Source organism: Peromyscus californicus, unplaced genomic scaffold (assembly GCF_007827085.1).
Source record: "Peromyscus californicus insignis strain IS unplaced genomic scaffold, ASM782708v3 Scaffold_30__1_contigs__length_565496, whole genome shotgun sequence".
Lineage (NCBI taxonomy): Eukaryota > Metazoa > Chordata > Mammalia > Rodentia > Cricetidae > Peromyscus > Peromyscus californicus.
The window spans coordinates 388,895-412,255 of NW_026294541.1; the positions used below are offsets into that span (position 1 = coordinate 388,895).

General features: G+C 37.0%; 1 pseudogene; it reads left to right on the forward strand.

The window, feature by feature from the left end:
* Positions 1-686: 686 nt before the first annotated feature.
* LOC128121175 (zinc finger protein 120-like) lies at positions 687-23,127 on the forward strand (annotated as a pseudogene).
* The last annotated feature ends 234 nt before the right edge of the window (positions 23,128-23,361 follow it).

A 23,361-nucleotide genomic window follows, 5' to 3' on the forward strand; every position in this document is an offset into this window, starting at 1 on the left:
GGGACTCTTCAGCAGCAAGGGCTTTTCTCTTCCTCTCATGTTCTTGCTGGGCTGGGTGGTCCAGTGCTTCTTACTCCTTGGAGGCCGTGTAGGCCATGAAATCCACCATTCTGTTGCTGTAGCTGTATTCATTATCATACCAGGAAATGAGCTTTACAAATTTGTCACTGAGAGCAATGCCAGCCCCAGCACCAAAGGTAGAAATGTAGGCATCATTATTAAAGTCATAGGAAACAACCTGGTCCTCAATGTAGCCCAAAATGCCATTTAGTGGACCTCCAATGCCTGTTTCTTGATATCATCAGACTTGACAGCTTTCTCTGGGCACAGGTCAGATCCACAAAGGACACACTATATTTAGAAGCATGGAAGATCATGCTAGTGAGTTTCCCATTCACCTCTGGGATGACCTTGCCCACAGCCTTGGCAGCACCAGTGGATGCAAGGATGATGTTCTGGGCATCCCTATAACATCCAGAGGGGCCATCCATCCACAGACTTCTAGGTGGAGTGATGGCATGGACTGTGGTTTTGAGTCCTTCCAAGATGTCAAAGTTGTCATGGATGACCTTGGCCAGTGAGGGGTGGGGGTTGGGAGTGGCACTAAGCAGTTGGTGGTGCAGGAGGCATTGCTGACAATCTTGAATGAGTAGTCATACTTCTTCTGGTTCACACTCATCACAAACATGGGGGCATCAGCAGAACAGAAGGGGCAGAATGAATATCCTTTTGCCCTTTTGACTCCATCCTTCAAGTGGATTCTGGTCTTCTCCATGTTGATGAAGACACCAGTAGACTCCACAACATACTCGGCACCAGCATCACCCCATTTGATGTTGGTGGGATCTCATTCCTGGAAGGTGGAGATTCCCTTCCCATTAATAGTAAGTTTCCCATTCTAAGCCTTGACTATGCTGTAGAACTTGGCATGATAGAGTCATACTAGAATATGTAGAGCATGTAGTTGAGATCAATGAACGGGTCATTGATGGTAACAATATTCACTTTGCCAGAGTTGAAGGCAGCCCTAGTAACCAGGCACTCAATGTGGCCAAATCCGTTCACTTCAACCTTTACCAATGTGTCTCGGGGATGAAAAGATGTGGCTGTCTTAGCAAAGAGCTCCCAATGTTATTTTCAAAGTTCATCATTTGATATCTTTTCATGAGAAATTCTCTTGAACACTGATTTATGTGCCATAGAGATGAAAACGTGTATTATATTAAAATATACAAAGACAGCTGGGATTGATAATATAAACAAATTTCAGAAAACCTCAGCAAAGTGGAGGAGAATAGATGGTGCTATTGCCATATAAATTGCAAGAGTGACCCAAATATTAAATATATATATATATATATATATATATATATATATATATATGTGCCAGAATATGCAAAGATCTTTCTGCTATATGACATTACTTCTGCTCCTGTTATATAAGGTTAAATAAATGGTAAATAAAGGGATCACAGGACTCTGTTGTCTATGGAAGTCCTGGTTTGTTCCTGTTATCCCTAGCTCACTCTGTACAAAAGTTCATATCTAACTGATAATTGTATGGTCACTAGAGTGATAAAGGAAAACTACTGAAATTTTCATTAAGTGATAATAATAATCTCAAATGTTTGGTCCACTTTACTTATGGCCTAGAGAAAGGAAACAACTCTTTCATAGGAAGTAGTACACACATAAGCAAAAATTATTATCATGAACTTAAGGCTAATCAAAAGGAGATCGTTCTTCATAGCGAGGTGTGGGTAGACATGGAAATATTAATCTGCAGTGGTTTTTTGAGTTCTGGTCTCTCAGCTCTGAGTTTCTATCGTTTCTCTCTTTTTAACTCAGACAACAAAGGACAACCTGAAAAGGACTTTCATTTTCAACCTGATCTAGAGAAAGAGCAAAACTTCTTTAAGATTTAACAAGTAGAACAGAAAGATATCAAACCGAGAAGCATATCCTTTCTGAAAAGATAGGCAGAATTGGCCTAGCAGAACCCTTGAGTTTCATGTTCAGGGAGAGACCCTGTCTCAAAACTAAAGGTGAGAGCAGTGGAAGAAAGACATCCAAAATCAGCCTCATGCCTCCACCTACACACAGACCCACACATACTCATGCACACACCACACACCCACGGTGGGGGGGGGGGAGAGGGGAAGAGAGAGAGGGAGAGAGAGAGAAAGATTTTGTGAAAGAATTGGGAGTATGGATGCTACTCTGATCCTGATTCAAGCAAGCAAACATGGATAAGGGACAGCTGCAAGCTTGAAGACAAGATATTGGATAGTGAGAATTGTCAGTATTTAAGTGTATTTTTAGATATATATTGTTGGGTTTCAAAAGTATGGTACTTAGAGATATATTGCATTTTAACAGATGAGGTGATAGTTTATCAGAGATTTAGTTCACAAGTAAAAGGAAATCACATAGGAAAGGATATATATGAAAGATGAAATGGTTGGCTTTGAGTTGATAATTTTTGACCCTAAAGAATGAGGCAGAAAAGATTTTAACATTTGGCATAGAGGGGAAGAGAGAAGCTGAATAACTTATGCTCAGGTCATTTTGTATTTCACTGATTTCCTAACAGAAAGGGAAAACTAGACTGTAGCAGAAAAGGAAGTGATGTGGTTTGGAGAGATGGCTCAGCAGTTAGAAGCACTGGTCACTCTTCCAGAGGACTTGGGTTCTATTCCCAGCACCCACATGAAAGCTCACAACCATCTGTAACTTAATTTCTAGAGAATCAGATGCTCTTTTAGACATCCATACAAGTATATAAAATATATATACACCCGTACACATTAAAAAAATTTAAAAGAAAAAAAGGAAAAGATTGTCTAGGGAATCAGTATTACATAAGTCAACTGAGAATGAAAAAAGATGCCTATAGCCCCCACAGTCTTCACTTTAACTGGCCAAGTCACCAAACAGTCTTCATTCCTCAGAGACAAGGAACCAGCTGCATCGAAGGAGCTTCATCTCAAGGCAACAGATGGGAACTCAACAGATTTAAGTAAAAAAAAGGTTCTTAGGGAGACTGAGATTACCTCTGTTGCCTTCTCCAAAAATCCAAAGCAGTTAAGTGGCTAGAAAACATACATACTGTTAGCATCCCACTCTTAGCTCGAAGTATAACAGAAGGATTTAAACACTTATCTGAAAAATCATGCATTTGGAAGACTCTTTTACCTAGACAATTACTGGCATGGAAGATTAATTACAAATTAATCATTTAAAATAAATACAATTCATGCAGTGGATATAAATTTCACCTTTATCCAAAAGAAGACTTATAAAAAGAGAGGCATCTAGAAATGATTCTGGCAAGATGGCAATAAAGTGCCAGGTGTCTATCTCACTACCTAATCAAGAGCGTTTATCACAGTCTGTCTGATGTAACTATTTTGGAACTCTGAAGTCCACTGAAGGCTTACAGCTTCCAGAGGAAGTCTTGTCTAGACTGACTGCTAGTAATTTTAGTCCATTTCAGCTCATGGCTCATGCCCATTTCTGTGTTTCCTTCAGGAAAACACATAGGTTCTTGTTCCTGGAGGAAAAGCCAGGATATGCAATAAGAAACAAGTGTTTGTTCTACACATACAAAAAAAATCTGAATTTTCCCCCTTCTTTCTTTTCTCCCTTTTCCCTCCTCTCCTTCCGTTTTGTTATGTTTTATGGCAGTAATGGTTTGGAACACAGTGGTTCCCATGCAAGACCAAGGCTCTACCCCAAACCAGGCTCTGTATTGGGATTACTGATCATTACTTCTAATCACAGAGGTACTGACATAAAGGGGAAGAGGCATTGTTGCACAACGGTCACACAAACATGCTGCAGGCCAAGGTTGCAATACCCTCCTCTGCAAGCTGAAGCAACTTCCAGGGCATTTAAAGGGCCCATATTTTTTCCCTTCCTTTCATTTTTCTCTTTCCCCCATTTTGGGAAGCAGACATTGATGAGTCGTATATTCAAAAGCAACTACACATTCAGGGGAAATTATAATCTTCAAATTCCTAAAGAAAGGCATGAGCTCAGAAATACCTGTGTGGACATTTAACATTGTATGTTCCTCAGGATTACCCTTGGCATGGCTACAATGATAAAAATCAAACAAAATGACAAAACCCAACAAGCCTGGGAGGAGGTGAAGGAAGCCTCATCTTTGCTCTGGAGCAAGCTGCTGCTTAGTTCTAGGTATTCTCATGATCAGAGTTATCACATCATTACACACAAATGCCCAGTTTTTAAAATAACTGTCACAAGGCACACAAAAAGTAGCACAGTATGATCCATTCAAAGGGGAGAAAAACAAACAAACAAACAAACCAGAAACTGCCACCGAAAAAGACCAGATCCTTGACAAAGACTTTCAAGCAATTATCATCAAAACGTGGTTAACCTTAATATATTAGATCAAACTATACTCCACAGGAATTGGCCCAAAGAAACCTCTTCATGTTGTGAACTATGACTTAGCTGATGTACAAGTAGGTTGAAGCTTGATCTCAGAGTTCAGACTACTAACTATGCAACAGAATTCCAGCAATCCCAGAAGCTAGCCCCTTAGGCAATCCCAGACAGAAGGCTATCAAATTATGCCCAGATAAAACAATGTTAAAACACATCAAATAGGTAATCTCTGTAGGTTATTTCTTGCCTTTCTGGTTATAAAAGTGGTTTTCCACATTATGAGGGGATAGACTTTCTGATTTGTTTTTGTGCTGGGATACATGGTTAATTAAACATGAGCATAGAATTCAGACATTTTCAGAAAAAGAAATTCTCTGAACTTTACCTAACAATCCTTCCAAGATAGTTAATGGTTCCCTAAAACTAAAACAAGAAAGACCAAAACACAGAAATTTAAAAATAATAGCTGTAACTCTAGATGAAGTACAAGAAAATCTCAGAGTGATATTAAAAGGAGGTTCCAAAGGCAACACAAAAATCACCCACTAGCCCTATAGAGTTGAGATGGCCTCAGTTTACTCAAGATCAGAGGCCAAGTGGGTTGAGAGAGACAGTTTCAAAACAATTAGATGGGGAAGGGTGAACAGCAAGCAAGTTTGAGAGTGAGAACAAGAGAAATAACAGGCAGGACAAGCTATCTGTCCAGCTGAACCACCAACCTCTATTAAGTAATATACCTAGGGAAGGAGTCAGTAAAACTCAGCTTCAGAACAAAAATTTACTCTAGAAGAAACAGAGCTTCTTCACAAGGGTCAATGGTGGAATGATGCTGAAAAGAATAGGCAATGAATCACGAGGTAGTCAGAAATAAAACAAGGCTGATATTTTAAACTATCAATACTTTGCCATTATTATTAAGAATAATCCATTAGAATTACAACTGAATGCCATGTGTAAATGACCCATTCCTATAATACCAACACTTGACATGAGAAGGCGGAAGGATCAGAGATATAAGGCCATTCCTGAGTTAGAGCCCAGCCAGGGGCTATATGAGAGACACTGTCTCAAAAAATAATAATAATCAAATAATAACAATTTTAAATATTGGAAGAAAAATACAGTATTAAAATATTTTAAATGAACAAATTAGGAAAAGTCTGCTGTGGTTACCATAGAAAAGAAGATACATGTGGAAACAGTACTAAGGAATTGCCTTGAAATGCAGGGAATGAGAGAGAGAGAGAGAAAGAAATATAGCAAAACACAGGGCAGCTAAGAGCATAGAAAATAGGCTAAAAGTTTCCAACCAGAAGTACACAAATGTGTGAGAAAACAGTATATGAAAGGATGCAGCCTTGGCATTTTTCTTAATATTATAATTCTCCATTAAAAAATCTACGAGAACCAAGTAAGGTAATAAAAACATCTGGGCATACTATAGTGATGTTGTAAAATAATAAAAGCAAAGAAAAAAATTAAGCCTCTATCAAGAAAAGAGATAAGATGCAAATAAACGACAGAGTAAAAGCCCCCACCCCAGTGGCATCACAGATGCTGTAAGACAATGTCTAATTTGTTAAGTGTAATGAGAACATTACTACCAACCTAGGACTTCACAGCTAGTTAGAATAATAGTGCAAGGAGGGTGGAATAAGATATTTGCCACATAGGAAGAGTAAACAAACTTAATATCACCTTCTTAAACATGCTGAACTTTGCCAGAAGGTATGTCACAGAAGGAAGGTCACAGATTTAATAAATTGTAGATTTCTGAAACTTACAACATACTTCAGAAAATTAATTCTTTGAGGAAACTTTATCTTAAAAAAAAACTGGATGCTAAAACTATGCAGCAGTTAAAATATTTTGGAGTTAGGCTTGGCATTTAGTGGGTAAACACCTTACTATGTTCACAATAATGGTAAGAAAATTGAGTATGGACACTTCTAATATATGTATGTATATATATATGGATTACATCAAACATTAAGGATAACTACTAAAAGAATAGACACAGATCCCACAGTTTCCAATCAAGGAGAAAATAAAAAAAGTAATGAATGTTCTCTACCCAATATGAGAAAGGGAAAACATAAAGACCTAATAATACTACCATACTAAAATAAAAAATAATCCAAAGGTATCAATGACCATTTTAACAAATTAAGCTTAGATAATGAAAGATAGATTCTGATACTGAACCCCAAAAAGGAATGCTGTCTCTGAGTTGTGCACAAGAGAAAGCCTAAAATAAAAGTATGCAGAAAATCTGAAGGCAAAAGATAGAAAGACATACCAAGAAAAGAGTGAAGGAAAACAGGGTAAACTATTAACATGGGTCCAAAGTATCATTTAAAGACAAGAGCTTTGATAGGGATGAAGAAATATTCACTCAAGAGTAATAACAAAAGAAACCCATTAAGAAAGTATTACAGCCGGGCGGTGGTGGCGCACGCCTTTAATCCCAGCACTTGGGAGGCAGAGGCCGGCGGATCTCTGTGAGTTCGAGGCCAGCCTGGGCTACCAAGTGAGTTCCAGGAAAGGCACAAAGCTACACAGAGAAACCCTGTCTCGAAAAAACCAAAAAAAAAAAAAAGAAAGTATTACAATCCTGAACTTGTACATCACGTAAGTTTTTTTTTTAAGCAAAATGAAAACAACTGAGTGATTCATAATCAAAAGGAATCTTAGCACACATCCTTCAGGGACTGGGGTATAGAAGACTTATGCAACAAAACATCAACCTGGATCTCCTTCACATATTACTACCCTTAAACTGAGCACAGATAAGTGGAATGTCCACAAAATTTGAACTCACTTTGAGATAGTCTCACTATGTAGCCAATGCTGGTCTTGAAATTGCCATCTTTTTGCCTCTGCTTCTCAAGTGCTAGAGTTGTAACTGTGAACCACGACCACAACAAGCTAAATGCAGTTTTATTTTTATTGCTATATATTGCTTGAGCACACTAATGAGTTTTTGTGTAATGTGTCAGTATATGCATGCCACGTGCAAGATAACATTCAGCTTCCTTCCATTCGTGCTCTCCCACTCACAGCTTCTAAAAATCTCTATTCTACATTCAGATCGACTTTATTTAAAACTTCCACATAGGAGAGAAATACGAAGCAACTGCTTCTCTGTGTCTGGATTACTTCACTCGACATCATCTTATCCAGCTCCATACACTTTGATACAGAATACAGGATTTCCTTCTCTAATGACCAAATAATACTCTCCTGTGTATGTATACCACACTTTTCTTCATTTGGTCACCTGTTGATGGACAGCTATGTTAATTTCCTGCCTTAAGCTACCTGTGAGCAGTGAGACAATTAACATGAGTGTTCAGATACCTCTTTGGTGTGTAGATTTCATTTCCTTTGGATTTCTACACCCTGAAGTGGAGTAAACAAATACATAACACATTTACTTGCACTTTTTGAAGCAACTTCTGTACTGCTCTCCCTAATAACAGTACTGATTTATATTCAGTACTTTTTAAAATTTTTTTTTAAAATGTGATTCTTATTAGGTGTGCATGGGGAGGGGTAGAGTGCATCTTTGTGGAACTGAGTTCTCTCCTTCCACCTTTGTGTGCATTCTGAGATTAAGCTCTGGTGGTCAGGTTTGTGTGTAGCAAGCATTTTACCTGCCGAACCATCTCCTTGGACCACACACCACTATTTGAAGATTCTCTACATTGTCACTAACATGTGCTAGTTCAGTTTCTTGTTTGTTTTTAAGTAGCCATTCTAACCAGGGTGACAGAAACGTTCATTGTGGTTTTGATTTGCATTTCCCTTGCAGCTAGTGACACTGAGCATTTTTAAATATATTTATTGGCCACTTGAATTTCTTCCTTGGAAAAGTTTCCACTCAAATCCATTGCCCATTTGAAAATACATAGAATGGGGCTTGATTGTCAGATGAATAGTTTAGCAAATATTTTATTCCATTCTGTTACCTACCTCTTCACTCTTGGGATAAATGTTAAGATGCAGAGTTTCAGCATATTTCTTAGAATTTATACCATGCAAACTATTCCAAGATCAGGACAAATAAATAAATAAATAGTTATATAATATTTTCCATAGTAGAGCTTTCTTTAACACTTTAAATATTAACCATAGTCTACAACTGAGGACCCTAGACCTTAAACATTTCAGACACAGCAATAGCATATAAATAGCATGTATTTGTAAGAATAGAAACATTAATGTTTGTCATTTGAATATAGTTTTTAAACTATTAACAAAAATACTTTTAAGCACAAGACAGGTGGTGATGGTACATGCCTTTAATCCAGCACTCCGGAGGCAGAGGCAGGTGGAACTCTGAGTTGAAGGTTATCCTGATCAACAGAGTGAGTTCCAGGACAGTCAGAACTACACAGCTACACAGAAAAACCTCCTGTCTCGAAAGACAAAAGAAAAAAAAGGGCAATATATCCTAGAAAGGATAAAATTTAAAATGAAAAACATCAAATGAAGTTATATTTGATGGATTTTTCATAAAGTGCAATCTTACCTGGAGGAGGAGGCTCAGTGGCAAAGTATTTGCCTAGCATTGCACTAGGTTCTAGGTCAGATTCCCACCATCAAAAGGGGAAAAAAATAGAATCTTAGAAAAAAGTGTATTGATAGTGACGTCATTGAATCATATGCGTACATTTTCCAGCCATTCATTTCCTCTTTTTGTGTTCATTTTTTCTATATATTTACCTAGAACATGTCATTTTTTTCTTAAGTGCTAATTTCATTGTCATGATTTTATTATTTTCCTATTTGTAGATGTTTTTATATCTCCTTATATTTTGCTGATATAAACTGTCATCTCTCCCCCGCCCCACCAGTCTTAAGCACCCAAAGTTTTAAGTTTGCTTATCCTCTTTATCAAATAGTGAGTATATACCATGTTTTTCTATGTGCTTCTAGGTTTCCTTACTCAATATAGTAAAGAACTCAAGAAATAACAAACTGAGCAATCCAATTATCATGGGGTGCACCTCTAAAGAGAATTCTCAATAGAGAAATCTAAAATACCTGAGAAACACTTGAAGAAATATTCAGCATCCTTAACCATCAAAGAAAAGCTTATCAAAATTATTTTGAGATTTCATCTTACACCTGTCAGAACGGTTAAGATCATTAACACAATTGACAGTTAAAGCTGGCAAGCAACTGGAACAAGGGGATTCATTGCTGTTCCAAGTGAAAACCTGCACAGTCACTGTGGAAATCAAGAGGCAATCTTAAGATAATTGGAAATCAATCCACCTCAACACCCAGCTATACCACTCTTGGGCATATACTTAAAAGGTGTCCCTCCCTTCTACCTCAAAGACACTTGCTCAACTATGTTCATAGTGACTTAATTTGTTATAGCCAGAAATTGTTATGTCTGTGAGAGATTGCATTTATTGATGACTAAAATGGAAATACTCAACCACGTAGGTTCACAGTATTGCTAAAGAAAGTGTCCTCAGCTAGAAAAGGGAGTTATCTAAGCATGAGACAGTGACTAGGCCAGAGAGAAAGCCAGGAAACAATCTTTGCCCATGTTTTTTTCAATTGTTTGCTTTAGTTTCTGTCTTAAGCTCCTAAAATAATGGAGTGTGATCTGACACAATTAGTAAAATAAACACATTCATTGCCAGAGATGTTTTTGGTTAGAGGATTTAATCACAGAAAGATAAAAGAAAGTTAGAATAAAAAAGGAAACAACAAAAGTGATTTTATTGCTAGGCAGATCATGGGAATATTGTCTTTTGAAATAATGTGGATAATATGAAGACTTTAGGTGGCAAAACCATAGAAAGTTGTTCATAGTACTCAATTGGCTGTTCTGTTAGGAACAGGAAGATGGGAATGTTAAGATTAATGGCAGAAAGTGGAGATTGAGATCATAGGATTTCAACTGCAAGTAGGTAGACTCCATAAAAAAATTAAGCTAAACATCATTTATATGATATTTTGGATCCAAAATCTTTCTTATATTGCCTATGTCCTGGATATGTAGCAAAGAAGAATTAAAAGATAATGGGCTAATTTCTTACATGGAATATTGAATCTGTTGGATGGCTATTACTGATGAGTCATTCAGGTCCAGAGTGAAAATAAAACAAGTGGGGCAGAAATAAATGAAAATGAAAAGGTAGTATCAGATGGCAGTCAAATGCTGAAACAGACAGGGAATTTCAAAGATTTTGTCACCATTATAGAGAAGACTTTTGCTATAGAATACAAGTCTAGCAAAGTACCCTAAGGTTAAGACTCCATCCTATTAAAACTCCTATTTGTGGAAGGAGTAAGCAAAGTGAATCCTAGTCCCAGGAAGCATCTCCATAAAAAAACCCAATTTACCTGTGGTCAATGCATGTTTGTGTTCATCCCATTTAAGAAATCAAACTTTGCAGGATCACCCATATTGTGCTGGTCCTGGAAATAAGAAAGAATGAAAACTTAAGATCATGAATTCTTATTCTATGCTTATAATTCAGCATTGTTGCAGGCATCTATCTTTGGCAGAGGCAGAAACCCAGTAAGGAGACTGGGAGAGGTCATTGCATGAAGCTGTGAGGATCGAAGACTAATGTTGGTAATTGTTTCTTTCTTTCTTTCTTTCTTTCTTTCTTTTTAAATTCTTAACTCTTTAGGGGGCCTGCTACCGGGTTCTCAAAAATTACACACATGGAAGCTTATTCTTTCTTATAAAGATAAGCCTTAGCTTGATTTGTTTCTAGACATTTGTTTAACTTAAATTATTCCATCTACCTTTTGCTTCTGGGCTTTTGTCTTCCTCTATTCTGTATACCTTTCTTTATTTCTTATTTTGTGGTTTTCTGTGTAGCTTGGTGGCTGTCCCCTGGTGTTCTGCTTTTCTTTCTTCTTCTTTTTTTTCCTCCCAGATTTCTCCTCTTATCTATTCTTTGAGCCTGCTGGTCCTGCCTATCCTTCCCTGCAAAGCTATTGGCCATTAAGCTATTTATTAGACTAATGAAATTTTTTAGACAGGCTATAGAAGTATCACACCTTCACAGAGTTAAATAAATGCAACATAAAAGAATGCAACAAATCTTCACATCATTAAAACAAATGTTCTATGGCATAAACAAATACAACACACATTAAAATAATATTTTAGAACAGCCTGGGTTCCCTTTTGTGACCACAAGATGGTGATATACCTAAGCTATGAGACATCTTCAATGGAGCCCTCGCTACATGTAGTTAGTTGAAGTAAACAAAGAAATGTATGACAAGTTTCAAGGACAGAGCCACCTAAGCCCTTTGAAAATTGAGCACCGTACATCTGAGACAGATTACATGATTTGATATTTTTCCTGCTGTGTTTCAGTCTTGCCTTGGTCCAATCTTCCCTGTGTCTACATTTCTATGTTTGGGAATGTGAATGATATTCTGTGCCAGAGATGGAACTTGCTTTTTCATTTTACAAGATGTGACTGTCAAGAAAGTGTATTGAGTTTGAGAAGAGACTTTGAACATTTGAACAGTGTAGGAGCAGTCTATTACAGACTATGAGGACTATTGAAGTGACTAAGTGCATTTTCTACATGGATGACCATGAGCCTATAATGATTTGGGTCAGAATATAGTTGACTAAGTGAAAAATCTCCCAGATACTATCATGTATTTTAACATTTGTTTCTCCTTGGTGCCTTTCTTTCTATTGCTGGTGAAACCTTTAGTAAGGGGGGGGGGGTTTCTGGATGAAATTGCTCACTAGGGGTGTGATATTTGTCACTACATTCTCAACAAATTTCCTATTGTTTGCATCTACTCTGCTGTGATTGATACAAATCAGCCAGCTTCCTTACATTGTCATGCTTTCACTGCCATTATAGACTCTAAATCACATAAGATAATATAGAAGTAATTGCTATTCAGTGCTACTTCAGTTTGGTAGCTTGCTCTTTTAACTTTTTTGTTTGTTTGTTTATGAAGAAAAGGTTTGTCCGTGTAGCCTTAGCTGTCCTGAAAGGACCTCTGTACACCAGCCTGACCACTAACTCAGACATTCCCCTATCTCTGGTTCTCAAGTCCTGGGATTAAAGGTGGACCAACATTTCTGGTACTTTTATTTTTACATGATTGGATGATGGTCCTGGGATGTACATGTCAAAGATAGTCTGTTGTACTGAGCTTCCACCATATTTTGAATTTTAAAATTTGGCAGAAGGTATCACTCTCTTTCTCAGGATGGCATGTATTAGTGACATTAATACTGCATGAGCCTTCTGAGTCATTGGATTGTAGGTACATGTCCTGCTTCCTTTCTGTTTTGTTTTTTGTATTTCTGTGAATTTTTAAATGAGTTTGAATAATTTCCTATATGAATGGATATCCACCACATGGGGACCTGGTCCCCTCAGTGTTTAAAATATGGTCTCATGAACCCTGAACTTTGAATAATGGATTGATGTGGTCCCGCATGTAAGTACTGGCAATTGAGCCCACCTACATGCAAGACAAGCAATAGCTCTTTACTACTATGTCATCTCTTCTGCCCTGTGTTGATTATTTATGATCAACATTGGCGCAGCTAATGTTTTTATCTGTCCATTTATTACTGTTACAACATGTCGTGCCTTTTTAGTAAAATCTAATTGATGTTACAGTTTAAATTGTGGCACTTCAGGTTACTCGTAGATGAATACAGAACTGGAGTGAATGCTTAACACTTTGTAGGAACTTTATTAAAAACCTATGAGTTCTATCTAACTTTTTTGTTTGATAGATTTTTAGCATGGGAGACAGGGTTTTAAAATGTTCTTCTGGACGTGATTGCATACACTAGGCTGGCATTCAATTCAGAGTCACCAGCCTTTGCATTCTGAGTGCTGAGGTTAAAGATGTGAGTCAATACACCCAGTTTGTCCATCTTATTTTTCTTTTTTAGCTAGTATTTGTTCATACAACTTCTCTCATGTTATTTGGTACTATTGATCTGTTTCTGTGTTTCACTGTTATTATGCATTTTCCTAGCAAGATGATAGCCCCTTCAAAGGGTACCAAAATGACAGAGGTGACCCTCCTATTCACTATACTTCTAAAGTGACATGATGATTACATTATAATGTTTATGTCATGAAATGGCTGGTGGGAAGCACCAGAATTATATTAATATACAGTAAAATAAGTACACATTTACAATGTTGTAAGTGGCATACTTTCTGTTTTACACATGTATGGGATATTTTAGAATGCAGTGACTTATGATGATGTGCATATTGGTTTCACTTGGGAAGAGTGGACTTTGCTGGATCCTTCCCAGAAGAATCTCTACAAAGATGTGATACTGGAGAACTACTGGAACCTCACTATTATAGGTAACACTGAAATTTCCTTCATGATTTAAAATAAAGGTGCAACTGTTTCTTGGTTGTTGATGCTCTTCTGTAATTTGATTGTAAAAAGAAGATAGCGGTAAGTAAATCAGTCATGATTCTAATGTTCATTGAAGATAGTTATGGTGATATTTTATTTGTATTAAAATATTATTTGTATGTTAATAAATAAAGTTGCCCAGGGGTCAGAGCTATTAGCAAGCCATAGGAAAGCAGGGCAGTGGTAGCGTACGCTTGTAATTCCAGCACTTGGTAGGCAGAGCTGGGTAAGTCTCTGTGTGTTCAGGGATACAGCCATTATTGGATACACATGCTTTTAATCTTAATACCAATCATGGAAAACCTGGAGGCCTATACAGACAGGCTGTGAGGAGGCGGTCATGTGGTTGGGTTTACAACCAATGAGAAGGCAGGACAGGAACTCTATATAAAGACTTTAACACAGGGGTAGCTCTGGTTCGGAGAGGTAGGACCACTGCAGGAGGAAGGGTAAGGTTTTAGCTCTTAGCTCTGACCTCTTGGCTTTCTTCTTTGCATTGGTTCTGTGTTTATTATTTAATAAGAAGGTTGGATACATCTACATTTGGCGCCCAACGTGACAAGAATTCATTAAAAACCGCTTGGCTTGGCTTGGCGGCAGGTCCGGTTTCCAGCCTGGGCGGCCCGGCTGCCTAGCTTGGGCCCAGGCCTGATTGACCCGCAGCTGGAGCTACTTGCAACTGCTACAAACAACTCAGACCTGCCCTGCTGAACAGGGCCCCTGCCTGTAAAGCCAAGGCTTGACTCGGCTCAAGCGGCTACATTTTCTTCTCTCTCTCTCTCTCTCTCTCTCTCTCTCTCTCTCTCTCTCTCGCTGGATTCACACCTCGAACACCAGGTGGCTGTGAAATTCCCTGGGATTCTACTGTTCTACCCAGACTTGGTAAGTCAATTAACATATCTATTTAAAAGAGAATTTTTTTCTACATTAAAAAAAAATGGGCTTTATGTGTACATTGGAAGAAAATTGGGCTTTGTTTGAAATTTTAGGCACTCTGACAATGGAACAACTATATGAAAAGATTAATATTGATCGAATTATTCAGTTTATTACTTTTCTTATCCTCATTTTACTATTTAAAAAGATCGTCAACTTAAGTGCCTGGATAACAGTCTTAGAAAAACTTGTTAAACCGGTAAAAATGAATTATAGAGAAATTCAAATTCAGACAGAAGAAATAAATAGTGAAGTTGTTTCAAAATTGGATCGTAAGGTTACAGAAAGAAAGCCAGTTTTCACACAATCACCCTTAATTTATCCAGTAGCCGTACAGCAGCTACCTGATGAAGAGAATGAACAAAATACTTGGGTTCCAGTTGAAATGTTAGACTTACGAAGATTTAAAGAGGCAATAGCATCTTATGGCATGCACTCCCCATATGTAAAGCAAATGTTAAACACCTGGTCAACTTGTAATAGGATTATACCAAAGGACTGGCGGGAATTGGCACAGGCTGTTCTTGAACCCGGACAAAATCTCCAGTGGAAAATGTGGTTAAATAATGAGGCTAAAAATATAGAAAGACAATGGAGGGATAGCGGAATACAAGTCTGCCAGGATCAGCTTATTGGCGAAGGCCAATATGCTTCAGTACAAACACAGTGTTCATATGATGTCCAAACCCTACTTCTATGTAAAACGGCAGCTTTGAATGCATGGGACAGAGTTGAAGAACCAGGAAAAAAAACTGAGTCATTTACAAAGGTTATACAGGGCCCCAAAGAATCTTTCACAGATTTCTTACAAAGATTGACTTCAGCAGTACAAAAAATGGTCCCGAATTCAGAGGCTAGTCAGATAATAATTGAATCTTTAGCCTTTGAGAATGCAAATACAGCGTGCAAAAGAATAATTAGGCCGTTAAAGGCAAGATCTGCACCTTTGGAAGATTGGATTAGAGATACAGTTAATGTAGAGGCTTATGACCATGATGATATGTGGGTAGGAAAAGCAATTTCAAAAGGTTTGAGCAATGTTAGATGTTTTGGATGTGGAAAGCAAGGACATTTGAAAAGGGATTGTAAACAGGTCATTCCTAGAAATAATGTTTATTCAAGGAACACTGGCAACAGAATGCCCCTTCCTTCTGGAGTATGCAGAAGGTGTGGTAAGGGAAAACATTGGACCAACGAATGTAGATCAACAAGGGACAGACAGGGTAACCCTCTGCCTCGAGCTTCGGGAAACTCCCAGAGGGGCCTCAGGCAGGCCCCCACAGTAAATCCAGTTCAAACCTTTCCTGCAGTTGTAGAGGTAACCCCTACTCAAAGCAACTAAATAACCAAATGTCTATTGGAATAAATCATGTTAGTCGAGATGATGAAACAGAGAAAATAGGAAATACAGGAAAAAACATAAAGAAAATTTTTTGGCAAACTTCTATTAATGAACAAAGACCAAAACTAACAATAAAAATAAATGGTGTTTTGTTGTCTGGTCTGGTAGACACAGGTGCTGACATTACCATAATTGTACCAGAATTTTGGCATCCAACTTGGCCTCTTCAGGAGGTAAACATTCAACTCTTAGGAATTGGGACATTATCTAGAGTGAAACAAAGTGTAAGATGGCTTGAATGTATAGGTCCAGAAGGACAGAAAGGAAAATTAAAGCCATATATGGCTAACATAGCTATGAACCTGTGGGGTCGAGACTTGTTACAACAATGGAATACTCAGATTAATATCCCTCCAATCTCAGAAACAAATCATAAATTAGTACATGTTTCTGAGAGAAATATTAAAAGATATTATTCTAATGAGTGCTCACCAGCCATCCATGTCATACAAGAACAGGGCACAACAACTGATAATCTTCCAAAAACATTAACAGCTCTACCTTTAAAATGGTCAACAGACAAGCCTGTATGGGTTCAGCAATGGCCTTTAACAACAGAGAAACTCCAGGCTTTACAAGAGCTGGTGGAAGAACAGTTAAATGCTCATCATATTGAAGAATCAACCAGCCCTTGGAATTCTCCTGTATTTGTTATAAAAAAAAAAATCTGGTAAATGGAGAATGGTAACAGACCTTAGATCAATTAACAAAGTAATTCAGCCAATGGGCTCTTTACAATCTGGAATTCCTTTACCTACTCTGTTACCAAAAGGCTGGCCTCTCATAGATATTGATTTAAAAGACTGTTTCTTTTCAATACCCTTACAAGAAAAAGACAGAGAAAGATTTGCTTTCACAGTGCCTACTTATAATAATTCTCAACCGGTTAAAAGATTTCAATGGAGGGTTCTCCCACAGGGAATGTTGAATAGCCCAACTTTGTGCCAATATTTTGTAAAACAGCCATTAGAAGTGGTACGTAAAAAATTTCCTAAATCTATAATTTATCATTATATGGATGACATTTTATTAGCTGATTCAAATGCAGATATTTTAGAAAGAATGTTTGAAAAAGTAAAGAAAATTTTGCCTTGCTGGGGATTACAAATTGCTTTAGAAAAGGTACAAAGAGGAGATTCTATTAAATATTTAGGATATAAAATAGAACTTCAAAAAATTAGACCTCAAAAAGTGCAAATTAGGAGAGATCGACTACAGACTCTTAATGACTTTCAAAGATTATTTGGAGACATTTCTCATCTAAGAACTATTGTTGGGGTAAAAAATGATGAACTGAATAATTTGTTTAAAACCTTAGAAGGTGATAAGGACTTAAATAGTCCAAGAGAATTATCACCTGAAGCTGAGAAAGAATTGGCCTTGGTAGAAAAGAAAGTACATGAAGGGCACGTAGATCGTATTAATCCAAAGCTGGATTGCATTTTGGTTATTTTACCTTCTAGGCATTCCCCAACAGGAATATTAATGCAAAGGGAAGATATTATATTGGAATGGATATTTTTACCAAATAAACCAAATAAAAAATTAAAAACTTATGTGGAAAAAATCTCTGACTTGATTTGGAAAGGAAAATTGAGACTTCGTCAATTAGCAGGAATAGACCCAGCAGAAATTGTCGTACCTTTAACTAAGGAGGACATTGAAAAATTATGGATAGAAAATGAAGCTTGGCAAAAAGCTTGTAGTAATTTTTTGGGAGAAATTAACAGCAAATATCCCAAAAGCAATAGAATTGATCTTATAAAGAGAGCTGATTGGATCTTGCCTCGAATTTTGAGGGAAAAACCCATATCTGGAGTTCGTACATTTTATACAGATGCCAACAAACAAGGAAAGGCAGGTTACAAATCAGAAAATTTAAGTAAAGTGGTTCAAAGTCCTTATAATTCAGTTCAAAAATCAGAATTGTATGCTATTCTGTTGGTATTAATGGATTTTTCAGAACCTCTCAATATAGTAACTGACTCTCAGTATGCTGAAAGAGTAGTATTACATATTGAGACTGCAGAATTTATCCACGATGCTTCAGAATTAACTTCATTATTTATTCAATTACAAGATACAATCAGAAAAAGGAGTCATCCTTTATATATAACTCACATCCGATCCCATACTGGTCTGCCAGGCCCTCTAGCACAAGGCAATGATGAGATTGATAAATTATTGATAGGAAATGTGCTGGAGGCCTCAGAATTTCATAAAAAACATCATGTAAATAGTAAAGGTTTAAAAAAGGATTTTTCCATAACCTGGCAACAAGCCAAAGAAATAGTAAAGAAATGTCCTACTTGTTCCTTCTACAATCAAACACCATTACCAGCAGGATGTAACCCAAAGGGTACTCAGAGGAATGAAATCTGGCAGATGGACGTGTTTCACTTTGCGGAATTTGGAAAACTGAAATATGTACACCACACTATCGATACTTATTCAGGATTTCAATGGGCAACTGCTTTGAGTTCTGAAAAAGCTGATTCTGTAATCACTCATTTGCTAGAAGTTATGGCCATTATGGGTATACCTGCACAAATCAAAACTGATAATGCTCCATCATATGTCTCTGTTAAAATGAAACAGTTTTTTGCCTATTATAATATAAACCATGTTACAGGTATACCACATAATCCTACAGGTCAAGCAGTTATAGAAAGATCAAACAGAACTCTAAAGGATATGCTAAATAAACAAAAAGGAGTAACAAAAACCCCCAGAAATAGACTACATAATGCTCTATTAACTTTGAATTTTCTCAATGCCAATGAGAAAGGAACAACAGCTGCAGAGAGACATTGGATAATAGAAAAAACTACAGAATTAAATCAACCTATATACTTTAAGGATGTGCTGACCTCAGAATGGAAACCAGGGTATGTGTTACGTTGGGGACGAGGTTTTGCTTTTATTTCTACAGGAGAAGATAAGCTGTGGGTACCATCAAAATTGATAAAGGTGCGATTTGAACAAGAGAGACCTCTTAATTAGAGGAGGTGATAGTTCATCAACTATCGTAAACATCCAATTTAAACTAACTTACACCAATAACACATGCCTTTTCATTTAATCAGATAACTTGTCAAAAAGGGACATCCCCAAAAAACCTTGGGGAAAGGTTTTTGTTTTTGTCTTTTAGGAGAATGAAGGTTAACGAATTTGAAGAACACTGGACAAATGAGACAACTGAAGAAAAGGAACAAATCATCTATCCTAAGAAACAGAGTGAAATGGCGTATGGGTATGTTATCTAAAAAAATTTTATGTCTTCCTAAATGTTTGTTTCTGCTTTTCTTTAAAGATTTAACACTATTTAACTTCTAATAGTCCCAGTTCAATTAAAATTTAAAGCTGACTTTGGAGTTGGAGAATGGCTCTCTCCTTCTTTAAACTCAAGCATGTTGTTAAAAGGAAAATGCAAACTCCCTGTTTCATGCCAGAGGAAAAGAGCCATCTTCTGCTATGGGACAGGAGAAAAGCCAAATTGATTAAGGGACTATTCTATTACGAATCTCAACTCTTTGATTCTATTCTGATTCTTTAAACTTTTCTTAAAGTATGAATTTTATATCAAAATTTACAAGATCAATATATATAGATATATATACATTTTAAACTTTGTTAAGATATAAATGGTCATATAGAGTACTAACTAATTCTAAAAAGTCGCATATATAGTCTTTGTGTTCGAGTCTCTTATCAGTTTTTTGCAGGAAATCACGGTTAGGCCTAACATCAACTGAAGTCTCCAGGAAGAAGATGGGGCCCCACAACAACAACAATTCCACGTGGACAATAATAACATCACTAAGCTGACAAACATCATCTACAGATCAGCTTTGAACTACAAAGTGCTCAGAGCAATTTTGAGAAGAGCTAGCTGAGATGATCCAGTCTCAAAGACTACTTGAATAAGGATTTGAGATAAACCCTGAATTTTGGCATTATACACAGACTGGAGAACTACTGGAACCTCACTATTATAGGTAACACTGAAATTTCCTTCATGATTTAAAATAAAGGTGCAACTGTTTCTTGGTTGTTGATGCTCTTCTGTAATTTGATTGTAAAAAGAAGATAGCGGTAAGTAAATCAGTCATGATTCTAATGTTCATTGAAGATAGTTATGGTGATATTTTATTTGTATTAAAATATTATTTGTATGTTAATAAATAAAGTTGCCCGGGGGTCAGAGCTATTAGCAAGCCATAGGAAAGCAGGGCAGTGGTAGCGTACGCTTGTAATTCCAGCACTTGGTAGGCAGAGCTGGGTAAGTCTCTGTGTGTTCAGGGATACAGCCATTATTGGATACACATGCCTTTAATCTTAATACCAATCATGGAAAACCTGGAGGCCTATACAGACAGGCTGTGAGGAGGCGGTCATGTGGTTGGGTTTACAACCAATGAGAAGGCAGGACAGGAACTCTATATAAAGACTTTAACACAGGGGTAGCTCTGGTTCGGAGAGGTAGGACCACTGCAGGAGGAAGGGTAAGGTTTTAGCTCTTAGCTCTGACCTCTTGGCTTTCTTCTTTGCATTGGTTCTGTGTTTATTATTTAATAAGAAGGTTGGATACATCTACAGATAGTGATTTAAATTTTGCACAGTTTTCAATGGTATGTTATACCTTTGCTGGTATTATATTTTAGGATACAGTTGGAAAGACCATAATATTGAAGAACTTCATCAAAGCTCTAGAAGACATGAAAGGTAATTTTTCTGTGCTATCTGATACAATTGTGCCTCTGAAGAAATTGTAAAGTGTCCTGGAAGTTTTTTTGTTTTAGTTTTATTTATTTTTTGTTTGTTTGTTTGTTTGCTTTGTTTTTCGAGACAGTATCTCTCTGCATAGCTTTGCCCCTTTTTTGGAACTTTTTTTGTAGATGAGGCTAGCTTCAAACTCACAGAGATCTGCCTGCCTCTGCCTCCCACGTGCTGGGATTAAAGGCATGTGCTACTACCACTGGGCATGACCTGGAAGGTTTAAACAATAGGATCAGTGTAAATAAGTAACACTTAAAATGCATTGATGATCATTAAATTTTCACACTCCATAAACTTCAATTTGAGGTAGATAAATTGCATTTGCAAGGAATTCTTTTATTAAAGAAGACAGGGACACTATGCCTCAAAACATGTGACCATTTGAATCATAGCACCATAAGGGAGATGCTTTATTACTGCCAACCCATTTATTTCATACGACTCATATTGCAAAAGTGGTACACAGTGAAGAGGTGATAAGTATATCTCAAAAACATTCTAGTAAGCAAAGAGTTCATACTAAAACCAGTATTTCTCTTATAATTTTTGTGACTGTACTGTTTACATAAAAGGGGAGTCAGGGGAAATTGTCATGGAGAAAACTTAATCCCTATACCACAAATCTAAGAGGATAGAAAGTCAAATTGAATTCAATGTGGAAATATTATATTTGTTATTTTTCCTTTAATATGTATATCATATGTCACTATGGATACAAGCCATATGAGCATAGGGATATGGAAACACATAACATACCTCACTCTCAGAGCATTTAGAAAATAATTAGAATTCCCAACATGAATATAATTGTTAAAATTGATTCAAGTATACAAGTATTGGTTTTCTAGCTTCCTTGTTAAGACATCAATGAACTCATGCTACAGAAAAGTCTCGAGTACTAGGACTATGTAAATATCACATGTGTGTAAACACAGTGATAAAACCTAAAGAACAGGTTACTCTTTAGTGTGGGAAAAATTGTAAAATTAATTCTTAAAGATGTAAAGAGTCAACAGCATATTGACTATGGTAAAATATTAAATGTGCCAATTATCCTTGTAGGCATGAAAGAAGCCAAACTGGAGATAAACTTCCTGTATATACTCAATATGGTAAAGACTCTGTATATGATAGTTAGCATCAAAAGCATAAAAGATCACATCCTGGAGAGAAACCCTATGAATGTAATCAGTGTGGTAAAGCCTATGCTCATCACAGTACACTTCAAATTCATAAAAGAACACATACTGGAGAGAAACCCTATGGTTGTAATCAGTGTTGTGAAGCCTTTGCTTATCACGGTGCTCTTCAATTACATAAAAGAATACATACTATAGAGAAACCCTATGAATGTAATGAATGTGATAAAGCCTTTGGTCATCCCAGTGCCTTTCAAGTACATAAAAGAACACATCCTGGAGAGAAACTATATGAATGTAATAAATGTGGTAAAGCTTTTGATTATCACAGTAATCTTCAAGTACATAAAAGAACACATACTGGAGAGAAAACCTTTGAATGTAATCAGTGTGGTAAAGCCTTTGCACAACATGGTGCTCTTCAATTGCATAAGAGAACACAAACTGGAGAGAAACCCTATGAATGTAATGAATGTGGTAAAGCCTTTCATTATCACAGTAATCTTCAAGTTCATAAAAGAACACATACTGGAGAGAAACCCTATGAATGTAATCAGTGTGGTAAAGACTTTGCACAACAGGGTGCTCTTCAAGTGCATAAACGAACACATACTGGAGAGAAACCCTATGAATGTAATCAGTGTTGTAGAACCTTTGCATATCACAATAGTCTTCAATAGCATAAAAGAACACACACTGGCGAGAAACCCTATGAATGTAATGAATGTGGTAAAGCCTTTGCTTATCACAATGCTTTTCAATTGCATAAAAGAATATATACTGGAAAGAAACCCTATGAATGTAATCATTGTGGTAAAGCCTTGGTATGTCACATTGCTCTTCAAAGACATAAAAGAACACATGCTGGAGAGAAACCATATGAATGTATTTAGTGTGGTAAAGCCTTTGCACAACACAGTTATCTTCAAGTACATAAAAGAACACATACTGGAGAGAAATCTTATGATTGTAAATAGTGTGTGCAAAGCCTTTGCACATCATAGTAATCTTCAAGTACATAAAAGAAGTCATACTGGAGAAAAACTCTATGAATGTAAACAATGTGGCAAAGTCTTTGTACAACAGAGCATACTCTTCAAGTACATAAAAGAGCACATACTAGAAAGAAATCCGCCGGGCGGTGGTGGCGCACGCCTTTAATCCCAGCACTCGGGAAGCAGAGCCAGGCGGATCTCTGTGAGTTCGAGGCCAGCTTGGGCTACCAAGTGAGTCCCAGGAAAGGCGCAAAACTACACAGAGAAACCCTGTCTCGAA